The sequence below is a fragment of the Octopus bimaculoides genome, chromosome Z (genome assembly GCF_046866305.1).
Source record: "Octopus bimaculoides isolate indiv1 chromosome Z, ASM4686630v1, whole genome shotgun sequence".
NCBI lineage: Eukaryota > Metazoa > Mollusca > Cephalopoda > Octopoda > Octopodidae > Octopus > Octopus bimaculoides.
The window spans coordinates 45,157,139-45,172,783 of NC_142944.1; the positions used below are offsets into that span (position 1 = coordinate 45,157,139).

At 36.1% G+C, this 15,645-nt stretch overlaps 1 protein-coding gene across 4 annotated transcripts in view; it reads right to left on the reverse strand.

Annotated features, from left to right (window-relative positions):
• LOC106883388 (steroid hormone receptor ERR1) overlaps window positions 1-15,645 on the reverse strand; it is a 234,315-nt gene that overhangs the window by 64,781 nt on the left and 153,889 nt on the right. The gene's annotated exons all lie outside the window — the stretch shown is intronic.

The window sequence follows — 15,645 nt, forward strand, 5'->3', positions numbered from 1 at the left end:
TGGCAATTATCTGTGAAAATGGAATAATCACTGTACGTGTGTGTCTTTATGTATGTGTTTGTCCCCCCACCACAAAGTGACAACCGGTATTGGTGTGTTAACATTCCTGTAACCCAGCAGTTTTGCAGCAGAAGAGAGTGATAACATAAGTACCAAGCTTCATAAAAAGTAAGTAAGTACTGAGGTCAATTCATTTGACAAATATTCTTCAAGGTGGTGCCCCAGTATGACCACAGTGTAATGAATAAAACCAGTGAAACATACATACATACGTACATATATATATATGTGGAGGTGCAATAGCCCAGTGGTTAGGGCAGTGGACTCGCAGTCGGAGGATTGCAGTTTCAATTCCCAGACCGGGCGTTGTGAGTGTTTATTGAGTGAAAACACCAAAGCTCCACGAGGCTCCGGCAGGGGGTGGTGGCGACCCCTGCTGTACTCTTTCGCCCCAACTTTCTCTCACTCTTTCTTCCTGTTACTTGAGTAACGCTGCAATGGACTGATGTCCCGTCCAGCTGGGGGGAACACATACGTCATAGAAACCGGGAAAGGGCGACGTTTATCGTTTTTTATATATATATATTGTCACTGTCATCTTCATCATCATTTAACCTCAGCATAGGTTAAACAGTTTGACAGAGAACTGGCATACAGCAGAGCTGCATCAGGATCTAATTTCATCTTTGGCATGGTGTCTATGGCTGGATTCTCTTCTTGATGCCAACTACTTTACAGAGAGTACTAGATGCTGTGTATGTGTGATTGCGCAAAATAAAAGTATGACCAGCAAAACAACCATCATCAGGTTAGCTCATGCCATTTATATACTTAAACATAATAGTTGAGTTGTTACAAGTGCATAGATCATAATGGAAAGGAAGTAAGAAGTTGTGCAGATAGTCTCTTACACCTGTTTCAAAAATAGATGCACATATGCACATGAATGGCAGCCAACCAGAGAATGAAGTAGAGCCTTGTTACAGAGTTTTGATCTACTACTACTGTGAGATTTAGGATCTAAGAAATGCAGCTTATGCATAGCAGAAACATCTCATATTCTTTTTAGACCCAAGAATTCCAACACACTAAATAATTCCAGAGCTGAAATTTTTAGCAGGTGCAAACACATGGACAAGTTTCATTCAGGAGTGAGTTGCTGTCTCACAGACTTTCACATAGTTTCTGTTATTGTGTCAGTTGTGATTTCTACAATCAGAAGAGGACAGGGATCTTGGGTTTTTTGGGGTTTTTTTTTGCTTTCTCTCTTTTCTTCTTGTTTTCATTATCTCATTTTCTCACTGTCCAGTATCCTAGATTTTAATATATATCTAATGCATAAATAGAGCCTGAAGGATTGCTTGGAGAAACATGGCGTATTTTACAACTATGCCTACTTAAAGTATCATAAAAGCATGAAACTATTAGTAGCTCTTTCATAATGTGTATTAAATATATACATATTATATATATATATATGTGTGTGTGTGTGTGTGTGTGTGTGTGTGTGTGTGTGTGTGTGTGTGTGTATACATAATATATTAAATATATACATATACATATATATACATGTACTTTATACATGTATGTGTATATATGTATGTTTGTATGTGTTTATATTTAAAATTAGCTCAACCAATGGTTAAATAAAACTGAAGAGGTGAGCTGATAAGATTCTTAATCAAGAATATCAGCATTTCTAGAGCTGTTATCACAATAAACCTAATCTATTTACTTTGTGGCACAGCCAACATCTTACACTCAATATGATTGCTTGTGCAACCTGCTAGTTATAGCAACCAAATCCTCCCTCGGGTGTAGGCTTCACCGAGTGATTATGAACCTGTTTTCTTTACAATCATGAAGTTTTGTGATCAATCTTCAGAGGTGTCCTAGAAAAGTGTTTTTGTAACCAAGCAACCAATAATTATACAGTCCTCTATGAGGCAGGTTGATAGAATTGTTAGCATACAGGACGAAATGCTTAGCACCATTTTTTCCAGCTTTACATTCCACATTCAAATTCTATTGAGGTCAGTTTTACCATTCCTCCTTAAGTATCAGTCAAGCAGTGGAGTTGATGTAATCAATAAACCCACTGCCCTAAAATTCAGCCCTTGCACCTATAGAAGAAAGGATTATTATTATTTTGGCAGAGTGCTTAGTGGTATTTCGTCTGCTGCTACATACTGAGTTCAAATTCCACGAAGGTTGACTATGCTTTCTATCCTTTTGGGGTCAATAAATTAAGCACCTGTGAAACGCTGGGGTCAATGTAATCAACTAGTCTCTTCCCTAAAAATTTCAGGCCTTGTGCCTTTAGTAGAAATTATTATTATTACTATTATTATCATTTGGACGAAATGCTTAGTGAAGAAAATTCTAACTGCGCCCCACCTGAATATAAGATCACCATGTCACACACATCTGGTTGTGATGCATGTGCCTGGTGTACCCTTATCAGACGGGTAGTCACGATTGGTATATTGAGTTTCGTATATTTGTACCCCAGTGTCACTTTGATGACATGTGCTGCTCTCTCACTCAATAATAATAAATAATATGATTTCAAATTTTGGCACAAAAGTCAGCAATTTTAAAGGATGGGGTAAATCAATTACATTGATCTCAGTACCCGATAGGTACTTATTTTATCGACCCTGAAAGGATGAAAGGCAAAATCTACCTCAGCAGCCTAAAGCTGGAAGAAATGCCTTTAAGCATTTTGTCTCATGTACAAAATGATTCTTCCAGCTTGCCAAAGCAAAATTCCAACAATCTAAAACAGTCTTACCTAATCATTTTGTGACCTTCTCACCTTATCTCCCTATGTTTCAGGTACATGACACGCTTATTAACATTTTTCGTCAATTATGTTATTTAAATTTCAAAATTCATCACACCCTTAACTGAGGTACCATTTCACCCTAGGGTGTAATGTCACCATCGTCAGAAACTACTGGCCTGAACAATCATGCCACAGTAACTTAGCTCCTCAAATACCAATCTTTTTAAAAGGTTATTTATTATCTGGTTAACTGAGATGAAAAGTAAACTGTGATATGTATCTTGCTTAAGGGCAGAATCCACCTAATAAACCTTCCTCTACCTATGTCTCCCCTCCATCTCCCATACGCCTTTCACAATCTTGCAAACTACCCACCCATTCACCCTATCCAACTCTTGGCTCCACTTCATTTATATACACCCCTCTGTAACATGAATGTACCCTCCATCACATCTTCATCAACTCTCTTTCTTTCTCTTCTCTCCAACTGGAGTAACCATATATATCTCATCCACTGCAAAACATCTATTTCTGTCCCTCTATTCAAACTCTAACCCCATATCACCAAGCACAAAGCAACCTCCTTCTATACTCTTCACTCCCCCACCTCAGATGAGGGATTTTGTCTTGTAAATTATTTGGTGACACCCTCATTGCTGCTTGTGCCACATAAAAAACACCCAATACACTCTACATTACGAAAGGTATCTGGCTAAAGAAACCATGCCAAAACAGACAGTAGAACGTGGCACTGTCTTCTGCCTGGCCAGCTCTTGTCAAACTATCCAATCCATGCCAGCATGGAAGGAGGACATTAAATAATGATGACAATAATCCAACAATACACATATATAATAAAATCTTCCCAACTGATGCATCCATGAATCTCTACCACAGCAAGACAACTATCTCTATCTCTCTATCATACTTTTTAACCTAATTATTAGTGGTGGAAGCAGTATTAATATCAAAATGTGGTCTTTATATACAACTTAACATAGATGTCTTGTTAGAACACCCAATACTGTGTTGTTAGCCTTGAGAGATCCTACCAAGTTGGATATAAAGATAACGTTTTAGTATTAACATTGCTCCCATCACTAATAATTAAATTTTAAATAAGCCTGCTGGTTATTTGTGACATCAGAGTCTAAAAAGTTCCTGATATTCTATACATCATAATAGTGAGATTTGACTGACATGCAGTGACCAGGTGCCTCCCACTGAGGATTTCCAATAAAACAAAATCACGTGATGTGGGAATCCTGATACCCGCAGCAGATGATTCTCGTCTGTTACAATCTATATATGTGCTTTTATGCACCAAATGCCTATATGAGAGGATCTCTCAAGGTTTGTAACACAACAGTATTCAGTGTTCCAACAAGATAGCCACATAAAGTTGGATATAAAGATTGCCTCTCTCTCTCTCTCTCTCTCTCTCTCTCTGTGCATGCGTGTGTGCGTGTGTGTGTGTGAGCACACACACACACACATATCATTTAACTTGTAGTTGTTTCAGCCACTGCACTGCAGCCATGCTGCGGCTCCACCCTGAAGAGTTTTAGTCAACCCCAGTACTTTATTTTTTAAGTCTGGTACTTATTCTATCAGTTTCTTCAGCTCAACCGCTAAATTACAGGGACATAATGAAACCAACAACAATTGTCAAGCAGTGGGAGGGGACAAACACAAATACACCCACATATAGACATATATGTGTCTGTGTATGATGAACTTCTTCAACAATCAAATTCATTCACAAGGCTTTTGTTGGCCCGAGGCGATAGTAGAAAACACTTGCCCAAGGTGCCATGCAGTGGAACTGAACACAGAACCATGTGATTGGGAAGCAAACCCCTTATCATACAGCCTCTGCTGCACCTGTTTGTGTGTGTTTGTGTATGTTATGTTCATAGACTTGTGTATGTGTTTAAATATGTATAAGTGTTTATATATGTATATATATATATATATATGAATATGAAGACATTCTACTTAAGTTACTGTTGCCTTTATCTTATCAAATAGCAGTACTTCATCTGAGAGAACAAGATAATTTAATAACGAGGTCATGAAGAAATTAGTATCAACATTAATAAGAACCTCACCACCACCAACACCACCAATAATCATTGTTATCATCAGTATGACCAACATTTGGGTGGTAGAACTAACATTTGTACATTTATCCTAACGAGTCTGTTTGTGATATAAAACTAACAACCCTACTGGCCCCTGATTGCCTTTAACCCTTCAGCAATTAAACTGACCATATCCGGCCTAAACATTCTACCTATTTCATGTTCAAACTGGTCAGATCCAGCCTCTCATACCTACCCTACAATGTCAATTTAAAAATAAACAGTCACATACACCTACAAGATAATGCATGATTAATTCAAAATAATGTGAGTAAATAAGCATTACATTTGACAGAGTAATCTGAATATTAAAGGGTTGATAAACTCTATAGGGTTGGCCAAAAAGACTGTTCAGTTTTTTTAAGCACAAATAAGACATAAGTTTTAAATACAAAGTGATTTAGTCAATTAATGATATAATTACTGTTTCATTCCAGTATCTTCTGCTATGTTGTGGGCAGATCAATTAATATTCTCTACTCAAAGAATTTCCTTTCTTTAGTGGCAAAACTTCTGTCAGGTGAATTTTTACATCATCTTCTGAGCGGAAAGTCTGTCCGTTCAATGAAATTTAAAGAGACTGAAGCAGGTGGGAATTTGAAGGTGCACAGCTGGGTGAATATGGAAAGAGCAGCAAAACTTCCCAGCTGAGCCCTAGTAACTTCTACCATGTCTGCAAAGAAATATGCAAGTTTGACATTATTGTGATGGAAGACAATGTCCTTATGATTAGCATGTACTGGACACTCCTAGTGGATCCCTGCTTTTAATTTATCCAGCTGGCCACAGAACACATCAAACTGATGGTCTTGTCCATGTGAAGAGGTTTGTAAGAGATAGCACCCTTCCAATTCCACCAAACTGAAAACATAACCTTCTTTGAATGAAGTCATATTTGTGGTAATTCACTGTGCCTCCCTCATGATTGCATATGTTTCACATTGCTAAAGACGATCCCTTTTCTGTGTCCTGTCATAAGTTTCTTCAAAAGAAGATAATGTCCTTTATGCATCTACAACAAATCACAGAAAGACATTTGTCGAACCATGTTCCCCTCATTCAATTGATGTGGAACCCAAAAATCAAGTCTGCTGGCATAACCAAGCTGATGCAGATGGTTGTCAACACTCAACTTGGATACTTGAAGAATATCTGTGTTCATCCTAAGCATATAATGGGGAATGGTGTCTGTGAATCTCAGATGACCAACCAGAGTGAGGTGCATCTTGAACCAAAAAATTTCCCAATCAAAATTTTAAAAACAACTTCTGGCATACACATTCTGGAACAACACACTCCTTGTATACAGTACATATCCCCCTGTAGATTTACACTACCTTCTTGTCTTTTTTTTTTTTTAAATAAAAAAAAAAATGAGGTGCTGCTAATGTTCATTTTGGTTCTCTTTTCAGGATCATATCAAGTACACAAAATACTACCTGTCTCATTACAAGTTTGCATTGAAATACATTGAAGCATCAAGTATCTAACCAGAGCAAATGTGCAAGGGACAGACTGAAGTTAACTACTTACTGAAATGCTTCAAGTTTAGTGTTGAAAAACACAAAACAGATATTTTGGCCAACCCAAAAGTAAGAGGTTAACCTAGACATTGAGCACTTAATTTTGTTTCAGGCAGAAACGAAAGTGTGCCAATCAAAATGGCTTTTGATCAAACAACCACATACTAAAACTGTAGCTGTAGAAAAGCTACTTGCTCAAAATGCCATGCAGTGGAACCAAGTCCAGAACCATGTGGCTGGGTAACAACCTTCTTACCCCCACAGCCATTATACAGGGTGTCCACAAAGTCTGGGTACATGGGGATTAACACATACTTTAAGAAATTATTATTTTTTATATTTAATTGTTTATGTTATAATTTTATTTACTCCATGTACCCACATGGGGATTAACATATACTTTAAGAAATTATTATTTTTTATATTTAATTGTTTATGCTATGATTTTATTCACTCCATGTGGAGTACTTTGTGGACACCCTGTAAATGAATGGGTGCCAGAGCTGCTCCCTGACAAACCCCCTCACCCATAACCCATTTCCCTAACTATCTGCCCCACCCCCATCCTTGTTCACCACTTGCAGTATTCCCCTCAACTCTATCTCCTACCAGTTTGCCATTTTAATGGTAAACTGGTAGAATCATTAGTACACTGGACAAAATATTTCATGGCATTTCACCTTTCTTCACATCCTAAGTTCAAACACAACCAAAGTCAACTTTGACTTTCATCCTTTTGAGGTCGATAAAATAAGTACCAGTTGAACACTGGGGTCAATGTAATTGACTCATTCCTCCCACAAAATTGCTGGCCTTGAGCTAAAATTTGAAACCTTTATTATCTTTAATTTATTATTATTAGCATGATGGACAAAATGTTTGGTTCAAATTCAATCAAAGTTGACTTTGCATTCCATCTTCCTGGGATTGATAAAATAAGTACCAGTCAAATACTGGAGTGGATGTAATGAACTACCCACCTCCCCAGAAATTACCTGGCCTTGTGCCTATAACAAAGAATTATGATGTTTTCAAATAAAATACATAATAAAAGACTATGATTTTCCATTCTTCTTCAACAGTATCTAGAAAAATATAACTGGATGTCCTTCCTTTTTTTTTCTAAGACAGTGGGATCTGACTTGAATGAGAACTGTTCTTTTCTAAAGGACAAGCAATAAGGGAACACTTCCTTTTCCGTACATTTTCTTAGAACCAGTCCAACTTTCTCTCCTGTCAGCCGTCACATCCTCGTTGCTCTGCTAGGTCAAGTGTGGTAAGAGTCGAGATGGCATGTATTTCAGCTCTTGAATACATAAAGTCTTTAACCATTTTGTTACTGGATTTATCTTAAAATACACTGTTTTTATTTCAGTTAATCTTGAAAATAATAAAGAATTTAGTAAAACAAATTAGCATAGAATTTTGATGGAAGGTTTTTAATTTAGATCACTTTATTACCATATTTCAGAAATACACTGCTTTTGTTACAATTAATTTAGAAAATAATGAAGAATTTAGTGAAATAATTCTGTCATTATTAAGTTGGAGTTTGAAACATAAATTATCATGAAATTTTGAAATATGGTTTTAATTTAGATCTCTTTAACACTTTTGTTACCATATTTCTCTTGAAGTACACTACCTTTGTTTTAATTAATTTTGAAAATATGAAAAATTTAGTAAAATAACCTCATTATTATTAAGCTGGTGTTCCAAACACGAAATTTTGATGGATGGTTTTAATTTAAATCACTTTAAAGCAGGAAGCTTGTACCAAAGAACCTGGTGCAGCCTCAGGCAGGTTAGCATCAAAATGGTTAAATGAATTTGTTAAAACACAGAAAAGCTACCAGCTCATACAACTGATTAATGGCTATCTTTCAGGATATCACTCATGTGTATAAGATTTGAATCAATCATAAAATGAGTGATTCTTATACAAGGTGTATTTCAGAAGTTTTGAGACTTTTACAGAAGAGCCATTCCCTACTTTCAAAGAAGTATAATCTCCTTCAAAGTAGGATCTTCTGACTTCAGTGCACTTGTCAAAGTGATCCAGCCACTTCATCAAGACCCTGTGGAAGTCCAGTGTCCAGAAACTTACTACAGTCTCCTTTGTCTTCTCTTTAGCTTGAGAAACAACCAAAGGTCAAAGGGAGCAAGGTCTGGATTGTAGGGAGTGTGAGGGATAGTTTTGATGCCCAATTTCTGTCAAGTAGTTGGTTATCAGGATGGAACTGTGGTCTGGTGTAGGTACCACTGACTCAAGACGAAGAGCTCTGGACTTTTGCAATGAAATCTCTTCTTGAATTCCCTCAAAACCTCCACAAAATAATCCTTATTGACCATCTGACCAGAAAGAACCATGTGGATATAGATGACAGCCTTGCTGTCAAAAAAGGGGATCATCATGTGCTTCTTAGAGGACCTATTGTACCAGCGAAAAGTAGATGCTTGACTCATACAAGTTAATCTATAAGCAGTCTGGAGCATTTCATAAGTTTCTCTAATATTTTTGCCCAGTTTAACAAAAAACGTTTTTTGTATCACAAGCTTCCAAACATCCTGACTGCAATCTGCAAATTAATCAGCTGTGGCAATCAATGTTTAATAGTGTATGTGTTCAAAGTATTGTTACAGCTGTCTCTATCAATCTGGAATAACGAAGGTAGGCAGGTCAGCTTATTAGATGTATAATAAAGACATACTAAAATAACAATAATCTAGGATAATTATAATTGCCTTCCCTAAAGAAGTCTCAAAATTTCTGGAATACACCTTGTAAATCATGTAGAAAACTAGCAAATCCTTCCAATGATTTCAACACAATCTTCAACAAATGAGAAGAGTTGAGCTTGCAGACAAATTTAACCCTTTGTTGTTTAATTAAAACAAGAGTTATGTATCTTCTCCAGTGACATGACCCTGTTGTTGTATTAAGAATAACAAATGACAAATGAACAGCTATTAAAATCGTAAATCAATTAATATTCTTCTTCTTCTCTATCTTTCTCTCTCTCTCTCTCTCTAATGCAGTCATACTGTCTGCATTTTACCTGGGTAATCTCCTACTCTGTTCACATTTAAACTACATTAATTCTTAATTCTTATTTTATTGTTCACCAACAGATCAATAGCTGCTAAATCAATTTGCTAAAAATAGATACCAAATCTTCTTTAACAAAATGCCGACTATTTTTAAAATTGGATCCACATGTATTATATTACAGAACAGCATGGAATCGCAGCCACTAATAACAGGAATGCCAACAGATTAGCTTACATCCAACTTGCTAGAAAACATTAATCAACTCTCTCATATAACATCCTTAAATAAAACAAAGAGACATTACATAATGTAGTAGCATATGAAATATGTATTGTCATTTTTTTTCATTCTATGAGAAATAGTTAAAATTTGTTCCGTTTATATAACAGGTTAAATAGGTTACATTCATCATACCATGATAATTTGTGTACTTGTATTCCCTGTTGGGAGGCCCCCGATATTAAATAAGCATTAAATACTCATTTCTGAGGAGTTACTGGATTTGTTGAGTATATAAACAGATCAGTTGCTTATTTGTCTGGGATTGGTAAAGTGATGTAAACACTTCTGATGAGAAACCAATAACATTTGAAAATCAATTAAGGTTTGTCATCATTTTTTTTTTTTTTCAAGTAGTTAAATTTGCCATGTATGTATACCTACAATGTAGGATTACATATGTAAAAGACAGATTAGTCATGGTGTGAATAGCTTTGATCAGATATCTCTTTGATGAGGGTTTATCAGTATGATTAATCTAAATAACAACCCGGAAAGGAAACCAGATAAAAATTCATGCAATTTAACTAACTTATAACTGACATTCATAATTCTCAGCCCTTTAGTATTCAGACTGAAGCGTCAAGTATCTAATCTGATCATATGTGCAAGGGATAAACTGAAGTTAGCTACTTATTGAAGTGATTGAAGTTTAGTGTTGACAATAATCAAACAGACATTTTGGTGAACCCAAAAGTAAGAGATTAAGCTGGACAATAACCACTTAATTTCACCCACTTGAGCAATTTCACTCTATTTCACCCACATTGTTTTTAATTATCAATCATGCACTATCTTGTTGCTTCAAGATTTCATTGATATAATTATTTATTTCTAGCATAACATTGTAAGGATAGGTGTGAGAAGCCAGATCTAGCTAGGTTAAAAACAATGTGCTGCAGTAGCACATGCCCCCATACCTGACCAAACCCTACCAGAACAGGAAATTATGCAAATAACTTCATTAACTTACAACTTTTTTCTGCAACAAGATGCAGTATACTTAGAGCTGAATACTTGTGTAACCTTATAGCTTCTTTGGAGCCATTAAAATGAAGTGCAAGTTCATTTAGGAAAGCACTTTTGGCATATTTCTATAATTGGATGCTCTTCCTAACACCAACCACTTTACAGAGTGGACTGGGTACTTTTTATGAGGCACCAGCACCAGTGAGGTCACCAAGAAACTTGGAAGACAAGACCCTTCAAATGAGTGGGGGAGCAGTATTGAGGGAGATGGCTTTTGTACCAGCTGAAGTGAGGTTAAGGTATGTATAGAGGGACAGAAATAAGTGTCTAGCAGTAGAAGAGATACATGACTACCTCAGTAGAAGAGAAAGAGAGTGAGAGTGGAGAGAGGGAGGAGAAAGAAAGAGAGAGAGAAAGAGATAGGGGGAGAGATATAATGGTGAAGATGTGATGTGGCACACACCCAAGTTACAGGGAGGTGTGTACATGCAACCAAGGATTGGCTAGGGAAAGTGGGTGGTTAAGTTCTTCAGATTGTGAGAGCAGAAGATGGAGGGGAAAAAGGAATATGTTGCAAGTGGAGAGAGCTAGAAGGAGGAGAAGGAGATGTTGTGAGGGTACTTTTTATTTATAATTTATTTAAATATTTTCGCCGTTTTCAAAATTTAGACAAAAGTTACAAGAAAAAACACACAAAAAAAAAAATCCTCCAGAAACAATCAATATCTGCTACAGACAGAAGTGAAGGGAGGGAAGGAAGTTTTCAGTTATTTCTTCAAAATCTAAAGCGCTCTAATTATACTCATTTGTATGGCATTTTAATAATTATGGAAATGAGCACTAGGTGTGTTAGAAGCTATTGTCAAACTAAACAGCTATGATTGACTGACCTATAGACAGAAAAAGATAATGAAGATTAACTGGGGTTTTTCCATTATTGTTATTATTACTGTTTAAGGAAGCAAGCTGACAGAATCATTAGCACATAGGACAAAATGTTTAGCGGCATTTCGTCCATATTAATGTTCTGAGTTCTCTGCCGAGGTCACTTATCATCCTTTCAGGATCAGTGAAATAAGTACCAGCCAAATACTATAATCGATGTAACAGCCTAATTTTTTTTTACACCAAAATTTCCGGCCATATTCTTATTGTAGAAAGGATTATTATTATTATTATTATTGTTCAGTAGGTTTATTTTTATAACGTGCTTTCACTTCACTACTGAGCGCAGCTCTGTGCGCCTTGGGTATGTGCTGTGGTGTATTATTATTATTATTATTATTATTATTATTATTATTATTATTATTATTATTATTATTATTATTATTATTATTATTATCATCATTATCATTATCATTATCATTATTAAGGCAGTGAGCTGGCAGAATCATTAGCACACTGGACAAAATGCTTAGCAGTATTTTCCCCATTGCTATGTTCTGAGTTCAAATTCCACATAGGTTGACGATACCTTTCATCCTTTCAGGATTGATAAATTAAGTACCAGTGAAATTCTGGAGTCAATGTAATCGACTAGTCCCTTCTCCCAAAACTTCAGGCCTTGTGCCTATAACAGAAAGGATTATTATTATTATTATTATTATCTGTGTGTATTGGCATATCCCATAGTATTGTTGCTTTCTCATTTTCTGCGTCCTTTTCTGGCGTGTGCTTATAATGTTGTTTTTTTTCAGTTGTTATTCCATAGTGTTGGCATAGCTTCCAGTGTATATCTGGTCCAACTCTATTGTGACTGTAAATATATTCCTTTCTATTGTGACTGTAAATATATTCCTTTTATTATTATTATTATTATTATTATTATTATTATTATTATTATTATTATTATTCTATGTTTGACTTTTGTTTTGCATTTGTACAAGTTGGATCCAAGTCTCACCCAGAGACCTCAAGAGACAACAAGTTAGAAGTTCATGTAGGTGTTATGCCTAGGGTACCATATATTTGGATTTGTACAGTTTTGTTCTAGTGAATGTTTAAGAAACCATAAGAAAATTATGTGTTTATTTTAAAATTTGGTATCTGAAATAGGTAGTAATCAGCCCGTTTCGCTGTCATTCCCAGGGCACCTATGACAATAGGTATTGTTTTCGTCTTCAGATTCCACATTTTGCTAATTTCTATTTCAAGATCTTTATATTTGCTCAGTTTTTGGTAGGTCTTGACAGATACGTTTATATCGATTGGGACAGTCATATCAATGAGGAGGCATGATTTTTGTCTGAAGTCTTTCAGTATGATGTCTGGCCTATTTGCCTCTATCTTTCTGTCAGTTTGAATGGTGAAGTTCCAGAGGAGTGCAATGTGATCATTTTCAAGTACTGGGGGTGGTTTGTGTTCCCACCAGTTTTTGTCATGGGGCAAGTCCAGGTTTTTGCATATTACCCAGTGAATATATTGTGCAGCTCTATCATGCCTGTTGAGATACTCTGTAGGCGCAAGCAGACTGCACATGAAGACAACATGATCGATGGTCTCATTTTGTTGTTGGCATATACAACATAATGGGGAGCTGCCGTTCTTTAATATGTTGGCCTGGTAGTTCTTTGTAGGTAGGCATTGATCTTGGGCTGCTATGATAAACCCCTCTGTTTCTGATTTCAAGCCAGAGGCCATTAGCCATTGATGGGTAAGGGCTTTGTCAATATCTGCATTATTCGCTCTCTTTGGGTATTTGCCATTGAGAGGTTTTCCATGCCATTTTTCAGTCATAATAGCTAAGGCAGCAATTTTAGCACGGGTTTTCAAGCGCTTAGCTTTTTCTGCAGGTGTTTCTAGTTCGTCTAATTCTTGAATTTGTTGCAATTGGAATTCACTTAGATATTCCTTTGCCTGTTTTGTTACTGAGTAAGATGCTTTCTTGCTTTCGTGTTTTGAGACAAGTTTTAGCATCCAGTACGCAGAGTTTTTCAGGTAGGTGTCTAGGCCAATTGTGGCTACCTTCATTGTTAATACCAGCTGTAGAAGTCCTCGGCCTCCCTCTTTTCTTGGCAGATAAAGACGTTCTATATCTGCCTTAGGGTGGTGCATTCTATGCATTGTCAACAGTTTTCGTATTTTTCTGTCAACATTACATATTTCAGTAATTGACCAGTTAACGATATTGAAACTGTAAGTCACGATTGGTAAGGCTAGAGCATTGATCGCTTCGATCCTGTTTCTCGCTATTATTATTATTATTATTATTATTAAGGCGGTGAGCTAGTAGAATCATTAGCATGCTGGAAAAATGCTTAGCAGTATTTCGACCACTGCTATATTCTGAGTTCAAATTTCGCCAAAGTCGACTTTGCCTTTTATCCTTTCAGGGTTGATAAATTAAGTACCAGTGAAACACTAGGGTTAATGTGCTTGACTAGTCCTCTCTCACCAAATTCCATGTGTTGTGCATATACCAGAAAGGATTGTTATCATTATTATTATTACTAATATTAAGGTAGTGAGCTGGCAGAATCATTAGCACACTGAGCTAAATGCTTAGTGGTATTTTGTCCATATTCACATTCTGAGTTCAAATTCCACCAAAGTCAACCTTCCCTTAAAATAAGTCCCAGATGAGTACTGAGTCAATGTAATCGACAAATGCCTTCCCTTAAAATTTCAAGCTTTGTATGTATTTATATATATATATATATATATATATATATATATATATAGTAAAAAATGGGAGGAAGAGAATTTTGATTATCCCCATGTGGTGAGTTGTAATGCAAAATATATATATATATTGCACAGTTTACATAGTTTTAATATATCTTAAAGAAAGATTATTGTGGTTGTCGACCGGTTTCACTTTTGCTAATCATGTCCAGATTTTTTAACCATTGGTTTCAAGGTTGTTGTATATAGCTTTGCATTTGTCAGTAGTCTTTTCAGTGATTTGGGTTGCTTTTTACATTTGATGAATTTATGCATTTAAGAATGTAGTTCATTTTTGGATCCCTGGTGAGAATTGGTAGATTTTGTACAATGGTGTTGTATGCCTCCACTGCATCTGCTAATATATCTCCACCACCATCCCTCTCTCCCTCACCTCCTTCTCTTTCTCTCTTTTTTCCAACTGAGAAAGCTATGTATCTCCTCTACAGCAAGACACCTATCTCTATTCCTCTATCATACTTTTTAACCACTCATCCCATGACACAATGTCCCCTCCCTGATAACTAGTTCCCATCCTAGTTAAGGAGGTTTTGTCTTGCAAGTTACTTGGTAACCCAGCTGGTTGCTGGTGCCACATAAAAAAAAAAGCACTCAGTACACTCCGTAAAATGGTCGGCATTAGGAAGGACATTCAGCTGTAAAAACAATGCCAAAGCAGAGCTTTGTAGAGCTTGGTGTCATCTTCTGACTTGCCAGCTTCTGTCAAATTGTCCAACCCATGCCAGCATGGAAAATGGACATTAATACATGATGATGATAATGGTGGTGGTGGTGGTGGTGGTGGCTTAAGTTTTTGCAATTTACTGATTGCTGTCACTCAATAAATAGATAAATGGTGAGAAAGAAAAATTTCCTTCAGCAAACATATGTAAAAATATAAACACAACAGAACTAAAAATAAAAATTTTAAAAATGCTATTACAACAGTTCAGCCTGTATTATAAAGAAGCTTAGATATATTATCTGCTAATTCTACTTAGCATTATTAGTGGCCTACTGAACCCCAGCACAAAACACACACATAACCTCTCTCTCTCTCTCTATCTCTCGTTTTTCTTTTTATTTATTTATTGTTTTTCTTCTTTCTCTTCTTCTTACATGTATGCGTGTACATATATGTATATGTAGACATATGTACATATGTATATATGTAAAATGTGTATGCATATATGTTTGTATTTTTTTATCTTTTATCTTTTACTTGCT